General features: G+C 40.6%; 1 gene segment (V, D, J or C); it reads left to right on the top strand.

The window, feature by feature from the left end:
• LOC148815891 (Ig kappa chain V-III region MOPC 321-like) overlaps positions 1–17,134 on the top strand; it is a 736,297-nt gene that overhangs the window by 430,685 nt on the left and 288,478 nt on the right.

The raw sequence follows: 17,134 nt of genomic DNA, 5'->3' as shown, positions 1-17,134 counted from the left end.
CCAGGTTCCTGCTGTGTGTGGTGTTGCTTAACCAATTAATTATTTACAAGCAAACACACAGGGATGTAGTGCTGTAGGAGCTGATATCCTTCAGATGACACATTAAACCAAATGAGCCAAATGAGATTGTGACTTGAGTGGGTTTATTAAAGACCCCATGACACTGTTGAAGAGAGTAGGGATGTGAATTCGGTGTCCTTGATTCATTCTTAATTTCCTCATCTGATCTGCTGCACACTGGGTGTTTAATCACAAGGTGTCATGGATAGATATTGTCTTTCCATGTTGGATGAAATGGTTTCATAAACTTTACAAAAAAAATGGGAAACACTGAGCTAGAGACCCATTCATGAAAAATGACTATGTTGACACTTAATCTACAGGTATATCTTCTGGACTTCTGCAACACATTCTTTGGGTCATGGTGATGACCTATTGAAGATGCCATTCCTTCCCTTACCTGTGTCTCTATACACACACAACACCATCACATCAGACTATCACACACTCACTTCCAAAAGAAACATCATATTTCCTTGACATATCACATATAACTAAAACAGTGTGACCGTTTAAACATCTAAATTAAAATTGTTACCCATTCTGCACGATTTTTCTGTATTCAATGCTTCTTTGTCTGTTTATTGTAATGATTTGATTATTTGAAATTACAGGAACATTTAGAAACTGAAATACCAAATGGTAAGAGCGCTTTTATGGCTACTAGTAATACTGGACAATATAAAAGCAATATACAGTTGGCAAACTGACGTATACAATGTACAGAATATAATAGAACAGTTTGATTATTTCTGAATCACTCTTCCTTCAATGCAACACAAATTAAAGGAAATAGCTAAAAGTAGACAAACCGTAGAATTGCACCTGATTTCCAGCTCAGGCCTTGTCTAACTGTCTGTGACAGGATTTGTATACAGGAAGGAGCTTTGCATGCCTGTGCCGCCTCACTGCTCCAAACACTTTAAGAGTTACAGTGTGGATCAGTCACTGTTCAGCCAGTGACTGCAACAGATGAACTGAAATTTGTTGGGTTGAATTTAATTTTTTTACTGACCAGTAATATCAGTAAAACATACTGTAGTGCAACAATTTGATTAGAATTATGAAATATATTTCAGAAATGTGTAAAGATATGTTTCTTCATTAACAGTGTGGCAGGATGCTATTAACCCAACATTGTTATAAAATTATGGATTGGTAAATTGCTGGATCTCTGTTTTCACTGGGATTTAGTATTGTATTGTATTTTGTATTGAATACATGTGTGTTAGTTAAGATTTTTTTTCTCATCTTTGTATCTCTGTCTTTTGTATCTCTGTTATTCCGTGTGTACCACACAAAAATCCTAACAACCCAAAGGTTGGTTGGCTATAAATTTGACACTGGCTTTCATTTTGTGTCCTTTGCTCTTCTTTAATGATCTTAAAATCACCAGTTGGCTGTCGAGTTTTTCAGATCTGTGTCAAAGAGCCGGAACTGATGTTCTTGGAAATCAATGTGTCCACAAAGGACTTTGTCAAAATTCACTAAATATGTGTTTTGTTTTGTGAGGATTTAAGAACAAAAGAAAGGGAAACAAGAGGCCATTGGGCACCTCATGGTTGTTTGGTTGCTAGTATCTCATTGATCTGAGAATCTCACATGGCTGTTACTTGAAAGAAGCCAGAGTATTGTACCAATATATGTAGCTGGGAACCTTGTTCCATTCTTAAACAGCTCTTTGACTAAAGAAAAGCAAATCAGGTGCAGTATTTTCTGAACTTCTGAAATAAACTGTCCTAGTTCAACAGTGGTGCATGAATGGAGCTTGATATGAGAATATGAGAATTTTCTCCTGGATTAAGACATAATTCATAGAGAACCTAGACAGAAGAAAAATACAGTATTTCTGTAATTCATTATTGCTAGCAATTTTGTATCTGCTTAAAAAGTGTTGTAAGATGATGAGCCTGAGCTTAGAGACAACATTTGTCCAGGTCTTGCTGGCCAGATATTGGGATATACTGCATCTGGCAAAAACATACTGTACTATAAAATAATTTCTGCTACCTGGAAAGATCAGAGGTGTGGAGTCATGAAGTAGAACTCCCACAGTATTGATTTTAGCCCTAAGGTGAGCGAAGTGCCAAACCTTTCAATTGAATTTCCTCCTTAATTCCGATGCTGTGGAACCCGATGGCAGAGATGCTGAAAGATCTCCAAGCTGAGAGCAGCACACCGAGGGGAAGGCTGCTGCCCTCACTGCACCAGCACTAGTGCAATAAAATGTTTATTTGCATATATGCTCCCAGACAAAGACATTAAAGGAATCACCAAAAACATGAACACAGAGCAGCAGCAACAGAAACAACAAGTTAGATAACATACTGTACAACTTAAAAAAACACACTTTAAACACACACTTGCTGTATGAGGGACTTCAGGTGTCACTGAAAAGCAGGGATAATGTTATTAGGAACAGCCACTGTGGAAGTAATTTCTATTATTTCAAAAGTGGTCATTCATAAACATCCATTCCCGGAATTAACTTAGGGTGACTATGGCTGTAAAATCCTCTGGGACACTACTGGAGTTCAGGACAGTGTGGGTGATGCCCCTAATACGTGTCTTCTCCCAGTGTTCTCTGGAAAATGCTGTTTTCATCACAAATAAAACTCATCTCAAACTTTCACTGAACTGCGCTGAAACTCCTTGAATCCCTACACAGCCATCCTCATCACCAAATGTCCTGCGGATTAAGACATGACACATGGGTGCTGACATAAACTAAGCAGGTTTATTTTCTACAAGCATACTGCGCAGTAACTGCAGAATCGCAACCTTCCAACATAAAAACTCCTACAGCATTGCATCCCTGTGCTCCAACAGCATGCTGAGATTATTTGTAAATTCTGGTTCAGCAGCTCCACTGACAGCAGGAACCTGGTTTTCCTTGGAGGTCTCCCATTATGGTTCTGATTTGGCCCAGCTATGTTCAGCTTCTGAGATCTGATGAGACCAGGCTACATGTGTCACACCCTCTACAGCTAGAGGGTGCTCCGTCTCTGTCTTGTTCCTAGTTTTCCTGTCCTTTTCTTTTCTTTCCTTCCAGTGTATCTTTGTGTGGGGCTATATATTTCCGGGTCACCCTTTGTTCCTCACTCAGCATTCAGGGTTCAAATGTCTTGAGACCTGCCTAGCAGCAGGTTGTCTATTCCGTGGCCTGAGGGCATAGGTTTCTACCCAACATCAGATGACCTCCAGAGCCCAGGCGTACCTCCGTGTTGCCCCTTTTGCCACTACGCATAGGGTCTCTACCGCTCTCCTACCTTCAGCGGTATGCCTTCCCAACATCCGCGTACAAATACGTGGCTCTCCACGGGATGTCACTCCTGGCATCCATGACTGAATGTTGAGCTTATTTTTGCCCCAGTGAGGGGTGTTTTTCTATTTTTGTTCCCGGGTTTTTTTTTGCTGTCTCCCTGACCTCCCTGCACTCTTGGTTCCTATCTGTTGTGTGTCTTTTTTGTGTGTTATGTTGCCCTAGTCTCCCAGGTTTTATTTTTTGCTGTGCATGCTTTTTTACGTGTTTTGTCTGTTTTTTTGTCTCGCTCCTCTAGAGCCCCGCCTGGCCCCCCCTTTCTCTACTCAATAAAGGTTTTTAAACTGTAGGAGGGGGTAGCTCTCAGCCGTGGACTCCGGGAGGTTTCCTTTCAGTTCAATGAGGTTTTTCCTTCCACCAGTGCTGTGCAGCTCATTTGTTTTTTGGGCATCAGGAGCCACCCTTGAAGGGGGGGGTACTGTCACACCCTCTACATCTAGAGGGCGCTCCGCCTCTGTCGTGTTCCTAGTTTCCTTGTGCTTTTCGTGTCCTTCCAGTGTGTCTTTGTGTGGGGCTATATATTTCCAGGTCACCCTTTGTTACTCTCTCAGCATTGAGGGTTCAGATGTCTTGAAACCCGCCTAGCGCCAGGTCGTCTCCTCCACGACCTGAGAGCATATGTTTCTACCCGACATCATCTGACTCCCTGAGCCTGGTCAAACCTCCGTGTTGCCCCTTTTGCCACTACGCATAGGGTCTATACCTCTCTCCTGGTCATTCCACGGCATGCCCTTCCGACATCCATGACAACATGAGGTCAGTTCTATTGTTTGTGTACAGTATTAATAAACATCACCAAATATAAACATCTTACTTATTTAGTGTGGACTGTAGTTCAGGACATGTCAACTGACAACTAGTTTTAGATCTTGCATTCTATCAGAGTGTTAGTGTGAAAATACTGATCAATTACTTTCAAATATACAGAATGTGCAAATACTTGTGAAACATTTACAGAACTTAAAAATATAAAATTGATTTGAACAGCCTTCATCACTCCCAGTTGTCATGAGTACTGTGGTAGGGTCTGTTGCCCCTGTAGTGGCAGAAGATCACTTCTCCCCCCTCCTGCCTGGTCTGCACTAATTGCTGAGGAGACAAGACACTGGGGGGTCCAGGCTGTAATGAGCAGTCACACTGCATCATCCACATTAGTTAAACTCTTCTAAGCTTCTCTTAGTTTTTCTTAGCAGAGAAGGCAAAAGGGTGGAGGCCTTACAGCTTAATAATGAAGGGTGATCCATTGACATTAATCAAATTTCTGTTACAGTGGTGATAGTACTGACATGATCTGCAAAGGAACAAGTAATAGGTTTATTCCATGCTGAAAAAAAGAAAAAAGAGAACACAACGTTTCGGCCGTGGAGCCTTCTTCAGGTGTCAGGTGTCTCCTCCACGACCTGAGAGCATATGTTTCTACCCGACATCATCTGACTCCCTGAGCCTGGTCAAACCTCCGTGTTGCCCCTTTTGCCACTACGCATAGGGTCTATACCTCGACACCTCACACCTGAAGAAGGCTCCACGGCCGAAACGTTGTGTTCTCTTTCTTCTTTTTTTCAGCATGGAATAAACCTATTACTTGTTCCTTTGCAGCCTACGCATGCTGACGCAGCTACCCCCCTGACATGATCTGTCTCCCTCTACTGGTCAACATCAATAACTGCAGCCTGTGCTGCTTGTGGTTCTGTTTTATGATAAACCCGTCTGAATTAAAAAACATCCATAGATTCAGTATCTCAAAACTGTAATGATTTGTCCTTGTAATAGATCCAGTCAAGTCTCACATTTAGGAACTAATACTTCTTTTTAAAAAAAGCTTCTGAGTTGTTGCTGAAAAATTGAGCAGATTGTTTAACAACTTGGCAATAATATTACATAATACCAAAAAAAAGCCATGTAGAAATTTAGAAATGTGTACTTCATGTAGACAAAAGACAAAAAACTTGCACCTTAAGATTATTTTTTTCCAGAAAGAGGGGTGTGAGGATATCCTACTGTTGTTAAAGTCAATGCTACTTTGCACAGGACAATATTATTGCATACATATTGCAATATATTATAGTAGGCAACATTGTTCACAAATTCACTATTGCATTTAAACACAATTTTAAACAAAATATTTTTCTCTCCTCAGTGCTAATAAGCTTCTGTAGCATAGCATTTTAAATTAAGGAACTTAAATGCTATACTGTATATCTACAAACTATTTCTGTGTGTTTAGTACATAAAATGTATAATTAATTTTGGTTCTGTGGACCTGATGGAAAATAATAATGAGATGTAGATGAATAATCTCCAAGCTGAGACCAACACACAGATGGGATGGGTACTGCTCACACTGTACCAGCTTGTAGAGATCTGACTCAGGCCTGGGGTCAGTACTTTTAACCTCGTTTCAGTGTATTTAAACAGACATCTGCTGTATGTGACCTGTCAGAAATAACTGTTGTATGTGACTCCTTAGGAGTAGCTGAAAGGCAGGGATAACATTATCAAGAATATCCACTGTGATGTAAGTGGAAATATTTCTATGATTCCAATACTGTTTGCTCATAAACACCCATTCGTGTTATGTTATTAACTTAGTAGTTCAGGTGGGTAGCTGCATCAGCATGCATGGGCTGCAAAGGAACAAGTAATTGGCTTATTCCATGCTGAAAAACCTGAAGCACACCTCAGAAGGCTCCACGGCCAAAACGTTGTGTTTTCTTTCTTCTTTTTTTCAGCATGGAATAAACCTATTACTTGTTCCATTATTAGCTGAGGTTGATCAAGGCTGTACACAGACTTTCAGCAACCTCACACTTAACATTGGCAAAACAAAAAAGATTATAGTGGACTTCAGGAGGCACGGAAGACATCTCACACTCATCATCATTCACGGGGCTCCAGTCGAAACTGTCAGCACCTTCAGGTTCCTCAGCCTCCAGTTCACTGAGAGGCTGAGCTGTTCAGAGAACACTGCTGCCATCCTCACTAAAGCCCACCAGCTTCTTCAGTTCCTGCAACAGTTAAGGAAGTGGGCGATGAGCAAGACAACACTCACTAATTTTTACCGTAATACCATTGAGAGTGTCCTGACCAGTGGTTTTATGGTGTGGTGTGGTGGAGCCACAGTACAGAACAGAAAAGCCATGCAGAGGGTTGTGAGGTCCGCACAGAAAATCATTGGGACCAAGCTTCCCTCCATCAACCGGATAAATCTCAACCGCTGCAACAACCAGGCCTGAGCTAACTTCGGGACCCAATTCACCCTGGCAACAATCTGTTTTCAGCCCTGGGTTCTGGTAAGAGGTATCGCAGTATCAGAACACTGACCAACAGATTCGAAAAACAGTTTCTTCCCCCAAGCAGTCCGCATCATAAACAGCTCAAATTACCACCTGCTCAAATTACCACCTGCACTTTAAGGTACTGCACTGTTTGCACTATGTCCTGTCTTGGCTGAATTATAACATCTATTGTCTAAATTTATTGTCCATATCTGATTGTCATTTGTGCCTATTTTTTTTCTCTACTGTTACTGGGTACAGCTGAACAAGTAAGCATTCCAATACACGTGTTGTTTTTGGCAAATAAAAAATCTTGAATCTTGTTCCTCAGTTGAGTCTCATTCTTCCCTGCTCTGGCATGTGGATTCCTCAGCCTGATTACTGATGAGATTCACACCAAGAAAGCAGCTGCATTATTACAAAATTAGACACCAGGCTGAGAGGCCTTTCAGCACACTTGCTACTCTCTTGCTACCCGTAATTTCCAATGGTCAATGACATGAATACAGGTGGTCTTGTGCAGACTCCTGTCAACAAGCCTGACTATCAATGTATATTTAGTGGCAGCAGTCATACTCAGGGAGTGAACTGAGTTTATTCCTCCTTGTCCTGACTCACAGTCTGTCCGTGTGTCAGACCATGTGCACAAACAGGTAAAAAGACACTTAAGAGTAGAATCCATTTCTCTTTTGTCCCATCGCCATAAGCACTAAAGTCTCCTCAGTAAAACAACAGTACTGATTTATCATCAAGCCAGCAGAAAATTATTTCTATTAATACACGTATTTGTTTATTTTATTTCAGGTTCCAGTGGACAGATTCTCCCAGCACAGACAGTCACTGTGAGCTGTAAGACCAGCAGTTCTGTAGGTAGATGTTTTTATAGAGGTTCATATCACTCCTGTCTTGCTTGGTACCATCAGAAAGCAGGAGAAGCCCCCAGACTCCTGATCTATGACAGCAACATACTGTCAGTCTGGGATCCCAGAGTGTTTCAATGGCAGTGGATCTAGGTCTGACTTCTCTCTGACCATCACTGGAGTCCAAACTGAAGATGGAGGAGATTATTACTGTCAGCAGGGCTACAGCACTCCTCTCACACAGTGGTACAGGTCTGTACATAAACCTCCCTCATCTCTATAGGAGCTGATCTGGCTCATCTGAGTGTATAACTTGGTGGTACGGTATGTTAACACAGTGTACACAGCCGTACATAAACCTCCCTCAGCTCTACAGGAGCTGCTCTGGTTCATCAACAGGAACCACAGAGGACTGAGGCTGAGAACAGCTGCTGAGCTGCTTTAATTGGGTTTGTGCATCACTTATGAATAGTGTATTGACAGTATCTCTTCTATACAAACTGTCTTCCATGGACCAGTAGTTTAGTTGTTAAATGTGTTGTGTGAAGCAGTGAGTCTGGCTCAGGTTTTTAAAGTACCTCAGGTTTTTAAATCATGTCACAGTTATTCTGTATATAAACAACTTCCAGTGTCATAGTTCAGTACCCAGTCTAGATAATCTAACACACCAATAATGTTTGCAATAATAAATTCTAACACACTAATGCAAAAATTATTTTTAGATCAAGAATTATTTTCATATTATGAATGATTTTTTTTTTATCATCATCAGTTAGGAAATATCTCTGTGTCATATTTTAGCTTCAGTGATTATTAATTCAAGTGTGTTCAGAATACTCAGCCCAATCAGTGTTTTCTTTATACTCTGGGACAGTCTGGGGAGTCAGGGAGAGCATCTCTCATACTATATAATTATATCCTTACAGACACCAGGTAGAAGGATTTCTCATTTCATTTTCCCTAACAAGTGTAGTTGTGAACTGGATGGGTATAAAACTTATGTATGGGAGTGTGTTAAGATTGGAACAGCAGAGCATGATAAAAATTTTAAACACCCATTCCAGGTCTCCAGCACTGTCCATTTATCATCACTGTATTAAAAATATTGCTTAAAGAGAAACGTTAAACATAATGTCCAAGATGGAGGAGAAGAAAATGATTTTACCTTTTAATGTATCAAAACAGTATCTTTAAAATGGAAAAAGAGAGAGGAGTCACTTTGTGTCCTCCTGCAGGTAGGTCTAAACACCATGAAAACTCAAAAATCTCAAAACTTCCAAGTGTCCTTTAAGAAGGCAGTGTTTTCATACATTAAATTTACTTGTAGTTTCCTTGTTTCTCTGTCTTGATTTGCCTTTGGCATCACTTGATGAGGTTTTCACTTTCTGCCTTAGTCTCATCAGACCTGTCTTTCTACCTGCCCTGTGATGAGAAACCAGCCACCTGGAATTTCTATTCACGTGTTTCTACAGGTAGGGTGTGAGTCATCTGCCTCTCCAACATTAAAGATTCAAAGAATTTTGATGCTTCATTCTATTTTCATTTTTATTGTGCAAGTATGTCAGTTCTCAAAAGTATAGACTTTGCTGCAGATATATAATTTACAGAATAAATCAGTTATTTAAAGACTATCAGAGCTAAGATTTGCTTTTCTATACTATGACCTGTGATAGTTGAAATGTGAAAATTGATTAGTTAAAAAGGTAAAAGAATAAGAAGGTAAAATAAGCCCAGTGTGAGAGGAAATACACAGGGGGATTAGACTGATTGATCTGGGGTAGAGAGGAGAGAGACTAATCAGCTGAGACTCACTCTGTCCATAAGAGACAGTAATGGAGCATCTTAGAAATATTGCATTGTTGATGGAGCCACTAAGCATCCTGACCCCAGGGCTCCTTGCCTACTACCCTCATCTTTCTTCACTAAAGCAGCCTTCACCATACAGTGTCACGGATGTCATAAGGGACAAGTCGTGGAATGGCAGGAAAGTGAAAAAAGACCCTATGTGTAGCGGCGAGACGGGGGTAAGCCCAGGCTCAGCTAGTCAGACAATGTCGGGTACAAACCTATGCCCTCAGGCCATGGAGGAGACGACCCAGTGTTAGGCGGGTCTCAAAACATCCGAACCCTCAACGCTGAGCCAGGAGGAAAGTGTGAACTGGAAATATATAGCCTCAGACAAAGACATACCAGAAGAACAAGCAAAGTACAGGAAACTAGGGATAAGACAGAGACGGAGCGCCTTCTAGCTGTAGAGGGCATGCCAGTACCCCCCCCCCCCATGCTGAAAAAAAGATGGGTGGCTCCTGACGCCCAATAAACAAATGAGCTGCATAGCACTGGGGGGAGGAAAAACCTAATTTAACTGAAAGGAAACCTCCGGGAGTCCACAGCTGAGAGCTATCTCCTCTGCCAGGGTATAAACCTTTATTGGGTAGAGGAAGAGGGGGCTGGGCAGGGCTCCGGGGAACAAGACAAAAAAACACTTACAACAGCACAACAAAAATAAACCTGGGAGACCAGGGCAACAAACAACACAGATAGGAACCAAGAAGAAACAGGGGTCAGGGGTACCAGAGAGCAGAGAAACCAGGAAGTGAATAAATCAAAACACCAAGATAAAAACAAAGTAACAACAAATACCCGGGAATAAAAATAGAAAAACACAGCAAAATGGGCAAAAAACCCGTTCAAGATTCTGTCACTGATACCGGGAGGTGACAACCCAAGGAAAGCCAGGTACTTGATCCACTCACAGGCACGGATGTCGGGAAGTTGTATCCAGCAACAAGAATAGGAGAACGGAAAAAAAGCTCAACATTCTATCACAGATGCCAGGAGTGATAACCCAAGGAAAGCCAGGGATTCGTACGCGGATGTTGGGAAGGCATACTGCTGAATGACACACACATGAATGACAGATGTCGAGAGTGGCATCCTGCGATTAGAATGGAAGAACTGAAAAAAAGGTCCAAAACAATGTGGAAAACAAAAAGCGCTGCTTGCAGGGTCAGGAGAGAGCTCAACAGTCTGTCACGATTGTCGGGGGGGACAAGTCGTGGAATGGCAGGAGACCGAAAAAAGACCCCATGCGTAGCAGCGAGATGGGGGTTAGCCCAAGCTCAGCTGGTCAGACAATGTCAGGTAGAAACCTATGCCCTCTGACTGCCGAGGAGACGACCTGGTGTTAGGTGGGTCTCAAGACATCCGAACCCTCAATGGTGAGCCAGGAGGAAAGCGTGAACCAGAAATATATAGCCCCAGGACTCCTCAGCATTCATCAACCTTCACAGTCAACACCCTGCACCACTCTCCAGTCATCAGCCTGCACTGTTCTCCAGTCATCAGCCAGCACTGCTCACTGGTCATCAGCCTGCACTGCTCTCCAATCATCAGCCTGCACCGCTCTCCAGTCATCAGCCGGCCCTGCTCTCCACTCATCAAACTGCACCGCTCTTCAGTCATCAGCCAGCACTGCTCACTGGTCATCAGCCTGCACTGCTCTCCAATCATCAGCCTGCAACGCTCTTCAGTCATCAGCCTGCACTGCTCACTGGTCACAGGGTTCCTGGGTATCCAGAAAATCAGGAAATCAGTAAAATGTATAACTGTACTGAAACACCACTTTCAAATATTGTTTACCACTATCCCCATTGTATCCTCAATAATAAATGTGTAGATTCAACACTTGTTTCTCATTGTATTCTGTGGAAATGTATATTAATAAAACCAGTACAATAAATAAGTTGATTAACTTTTGAGCAACAAACTAAAAAAGATCTACTGTAAATCAAATATCATAGAAATTAGGTACAAATGTTTATGTTTGTAGACTATATATAATTCATCACTCAGAAGCACTCATATATAGCGTACGTTGCAGGAGTGTGAGTTTGGCCAGTGCTGCAATCTCTCTGTCCAGTCCCTGTGGGTGCAATCGAATACAAATCGTCACACTAAGCTCTTGGTTTTTCACTCTGTTTCCATCCATATCAATGGTCTTGGGCTTTGGATACTTACTAAAAGGACAAAATTGTGATAATGGGGGGCCGGAAAGATTTTTTTTTCAGGTCTTCTGGGTTACCCCTCTCCAAGACTTGAGCAGTTTGTGTTGTAATTGTGGACTGTTGCAGACACTTGTGTCCATGTGCACAAGTGATTATGTAGAGGCACTATCAACCTGGGGCAGCCAGGACATCACCTGGATTAAAGTGGTGTCAGTGCCACTATAGTCAGTGGTCAGTATATATAGGGTATGTATAGGGTATGTATGTATAGGGTCAGTGGTCCTGCTGACAACCATTTTGTTCTATGTTTTAGTTCCCAATAAGTACAAGTTTTTTTTCTTTCTTTTCTGTCATCCAAAACTCATTTATTTTTAACTCAACCCATTTCCTTCAATAAAGACCATAAACCTTGAATTGTTTGCACTGATATTAGTGTTCCTCATTGTCCATCCATCCAGCTGTGAGAACATACACTATATGTGCAATAATTGGTTTTATATTTTATTCGGATAAAGATGGAGTTTGATGCAAAATATGCAATATGGTTTTATTATAATGTAGTGTGCTCTCTGAAGGCACTAGTTCTGTAGGGTTTGGGCATTTACTGGGACAATTATTAATTGTAGCAGTAAATCACAAAATTGATTCTTTTGATGGCTTTAGAATCCAACCATGCGACATAACTCAAACAACGCACACACACAGGTACTAATACATGAGGATACATTTATTAATACATAGAATATGCATGTAAACCTAACAGATCTTATCGTGAGAGTTATCAGAATACAAAAGGTATATAGTCAATCAGTCACGAAGAGTTACACATATCAAGAGGACATACATTCGGTATATCATTCATTTAGACCGTTTCGTAAATGAACTTGGTTATAACTTCTACATTAGATACTCAAAGCCAGTACATAACTCTTAGGAATTAAATTGATATCAACTGGTTGGGATAACAATTGAAATGCAGTGAAGTTGAATACTCATCCAATCTCTGGGGATTCAGATCTCCGGCAGGCACAAAGAAACAGTTGCAGGCTTGTTGCTGTCCAATCCGCGCTCTCTGGCTAGGTGCCAGTCTGTGCTGTGCGGCTTGAGACGGTGCGCTGCTGATGCTCACTGACCGGCTAGTTAGTGTTGGCTTTAACTAGCAAAGTTTGTGCACAGGAGAAAAGATGACTGTGGGTCCCAGCAGGTCAGGAAGAGGACCGGTTCGTTCCTGATGAAGTGCTAGTTCTGAATACTGATTCAGCTGTCCACAGTTCCGACCTGTTCACGAGGCTTGTTGCTGGTGCTAACCTTGGGTTGATCCTCTGGTTACTCTCTGGCAACCTCCGCTCTAGACTCTTAGAACAGAGGAAAGTTCTGGCACTCGGACACACTGGCCGTTCCGTGGTTGTCCGGGCTGAGTCTCAGGATGGTCAGGAGGCGCGCTGCGAGAATGTCCTGCCCTTGGGAGCCTTCTGCTCCTGGGCCGTCCTGCCCTGGAATTCTTCTTTGAATTCCCTTTAGAAAAGTCAACAGAATTCTCCACTGAATCTCTTGAATCCTCCCAGGCCCTCTGTGTTGCCTTTTTTTACCTGGAGGAACTTCAGCTCGTTGATTGGCTGAAAGTTCCACGGGCATCAGAGTCCCACGTGGGTTACTCGGCCCTACCAGTCCCTGATTGGTTGATCAAGGTGAGATATGAGTCACTTACTCCTGACACTTAGGAATGCAGTCCAGATGTCCATCTGGCACTCCCTAGACAGATAGGCGCCAATGGATGACCATTGATCATGATAGCCAGGCTTAGCTAAGTGCTTTGGGAGCTGTCCTAGGAAACCTTATCAAAGGAAACCTTAAATCAGCCTGCATGAATAGTTTCTCTGTGGCTGCACCACAGAGATGAACAGAGAGATGAGGCCTAATTTGGGAAAGCTCGGAAACACTTAATTCTTTCTTATTAATAAGCCTTGCCGCTACAATAATGAGCAGTACAATGTGGAAAATGAGATTTAGAGTTTGCAAATGTATAACAAAAATTAAAGATGTTTTATATTGGGGGCAGATATTGATCTTATTATATTTTGTCTGATCGTTCAAATAAATAAATAAATAAATCATAGTTCATAGGCCGAGACTGGACTACTGTACAGTATGTCTGAAGTTTCAAACCTTCCTTCCTGGATTGTTTTTCTGCCTACTGACTGTTCCACTTCCCTGTTCTCTATTGGCTGATCCAGCTTTGCCAGGGACAAATAATCAAATCAAATTCAACATTTTAGTATCACTTCAGAAACTGAATATATTAAAACCACAAAGTCTCACCAGGAAAATTTTACAGCTCTAGTTCTACACTTTGATCAGACAACCTCCCTTGTAAGAGGAGCACAGATTATCTTGAATGCCATAACCTCTAACTTTGAGGATGAATCTCTACTTGACCTCTGTTATAGTGTGAAATCAGATGATGCTGAAGCTGATATCCTCTAATATCCTCATGAGAAATGTGAGATCTGAATTATTCTTTTCTCTCAGTCACTGCAGTGTTCCTACAGCTTCCTAATCCTGCTGTTCAGCTACAGAACATGATGTAATTTAACAGCAATTGTATTTTTAGATGTGGTGAACATGTAGTTCTTTTACTTTTATCTACTTTAAGATTTAATTTAATGTTTTGAGCCTATTGTGCGTGTTATTGTGCTTTTTTACTGAAAAATTGAAGTTGTATGAAATACATTGCAGGAGCTTAAATCTCCAGTTAGAGGCTGTAGGTATTCAAGATAGTTTGTGTTTTTGGAATAACATCTAGTTGATGGAAGAAACTGAGTACAAATAAGGAGGTGTAATTAGTGAGGTACCAGACGGATTTGGATAAGGAGTGTTGCTTTACCTAATTTATATAGGTGGCAATGATCTATAGTAGATTCAAGTACAGTTAAAAGAATTAGTCACATTTGCAAACATTAAAAAACAAGGATAAGCACAGAATGTGTAAACAGTAAAGGAAATTTTAGAAATACTTTTGATAGAATTCAGGATTGGACAAACATCTCACAATTATCTTATACTGACAGGCTGAAAAAACTCAGAAGACTGCAAGGGGAACTTAATTCAAGTATTCAAGCTCCTGAGTGTCAAGTATTCATGTTTCTGAGTGTTAAAGCACTAACCAGAGAAGCCAAAAGATTACACAATCCATGGTAATATGATAGATACTTTATTGACCCCTTGAGGGAAATTGCTGTAATTGGAGTATTAATATAATTAATACTCCAGATTTACAGTACCCATCCCCTTAAGATCTACCTTAAGAAAGCTTAAACACAAAAGGGCTTGAATAAAAAATGTATATAAGCCACAGAAAGTGTGTGCTCGGCAGCAATCGTACGGTGGCAGTTTGTTGGGTTGTATTTGCTCCAAGTGAAATTTTGGGGGGAGTATAAGCTACTACGTCTACAAAGGCTGCGGAAAATGTAATTAAGTTTCAGTATTCCAATTTCCAGGAAGCTATTTTTCTATTACAAATCATAAAATATAATGTATAATATAACATATACTGTATATACATATTATGTACTGTATGTACATATATGTAGTATATTATACATATAATATATAATGCAATATATCTGCATAAGCTTTAAAAAAGACCTCTATGCTTTAATAAGATTTCTTTAATGAATACACTGAGCCCATCAGTAAAAAGTATTAACAGGTGTAAAATTTGCAGTGGTCTAAAAGTGAGTTTGTACATGTGAATGACAATGTAAAACTGTTTGACTTTAATTGAGTGTGTTTAAGAAGAAAAGCTGAAACTGGGGTGATTTTAATTTATTATTGAGCTGTTTTTGATTTCTATTGAATCTGACAGAAATAGTAATTGGAGTGCTCACATTTTCCTGGTGTAACTTCTGTTTTCTGTCTTCCACTAGAGGAGTTTAAGATCACCTGAGACATATTGTTAACTGGAAACTGTAAAGGGTAATTAATAATTTCCCATCTATTTAATTTAGTAAAAGTATACAAATGACAGCAAATATTATGGGATACCTGAACAATTTGAATGCAATACACTGAGGAATGAAGAAGAAGTATAACTTAATTTTGATTTAATTTTCAAATATTTCCTTTCCAATATATTCTTCTATGAAAGCAGTCACTCCCAGGCTCTGTGCCTCCTGTAACACTACTAATGCACTACTGCATTTCTTTCAGCCTTTAATCGCAGATAAAAACATATCTTTGTGGACTATCATGATGTGCTCAAGTCTGATAACAAAAGAGAGTCGTGTTGTAATGGCTATAAGAGCTGACTGCCTGTCACATGCTTAAAAGGTTATGAGAAGAATCTACATCCAAACTTTCCTGTTCTTCTACATTCTTGAGAATTCCTGTAAAAACCCTAAAACCTATAAGCAAATGTACACTCCGTCCTCCAATGGAGATTTTTGCATGCATTTTTCTATACAGTTATAGTCTCACCTCCAGTCTTAGACACACTCCACCATACAGCATAAATTCTTAATCAAAGAGTGACCTTCTGACCATCAACTTTATACACCCCTACCCAAGAGTGTACAGTATATTCTTCAAAACAGACTGACTGCCTTACCTTCAGTTTTATCCACCTCCTACCTGAGTGTGTGGCCTTTTCACCAGAGAATAACCATCTGTCCATTAGTCTCATGCACTTCACCCGAGAGTGACAGTCATATTATCAATTTATCACTCCTCACTGTAAAGTGTTCTGTTTACAGGAATATGTCTGTTGGTTATGATGGTATTTAACCACTTTTCTGAAACATGTTTATCAAATATTTCCTCTATTGATTCTATTGAATAGTAATCTTTAAAAAAAGATTTAAAACAGTAATTTTCATATCAATACTTCTTTGACTTCTAAAAATTTAGACATTCAGTTATTTCTGAAAATAAATGTTACAAAAGGAATCTACATGTAAATTTCCTGTTCATCCAGTTTCTTGAGAGTTCCTATATCCACCATCAACCTTCCCTTGAATCCAGCTTTTACACCCTAACTGCTGTACATTTACTACTGTAGGTAATTTGGTGTTTTAATTTACTGTAGCTATCAATAATTGTCATGGTAACTCATGAGTGTATTTGACAACTTTTAGGAATCTATCAAATATAATAATTTATAGACTCATTTCTGGAATCAAAATATACTGTCACGATAAGGATCCATCCTCTTAAAGGTGCTCCGACCCTTTTGTATTTAGTTGATTATGTGCACCTGCCCTCTGTTTTGTTTCTCATTATTTGAACCTCACTATTCCTGGCTCAGCATTGGAAGATGGATGCCCGGAAGTCCGCGTACCAGCAGGTCCAGGACAGACCCGATGGCATAGGCTTCCTCATGGCGTCCTGAACGTCTGAGTCCGGGGCTCGGAGTGCCTGGCTTCGTTACTTTTTTCTTTTAACTTCTTGTTCCTGTTCCGGATTTTAACCTGGATTTGTCCGGATTTGTCTTGGATGGATCAACCGGTTTTTGGTCTTTGCACTGTACCCCGGTTTTCCTGTTTTGGACTTCCCTGGACTAGTTGCCTTCACCACACCCCCCGAGCACCAGACCACAGCCGTCACCCTGTCTAT

The sequence above is a fragment of the Atractosteus spatula genome, chromosome 24 (assembly GCF_055471065.1).
Source record: "Atractosteus spatula isolate fAtrSpa1 chromosome 24, fAtrSpa1.hap1, whole genome shotgun sequence".
Lineage (NCBI taxonomy): Eukaryota > Metazoa > Chordata > Actinopteri > Semionotiformes > Lepisosteidae > Atractosteus > Atractosteus spatula.
This window is presented reverse-complemented; position numbering and strand designations above follow the sequence as displayed.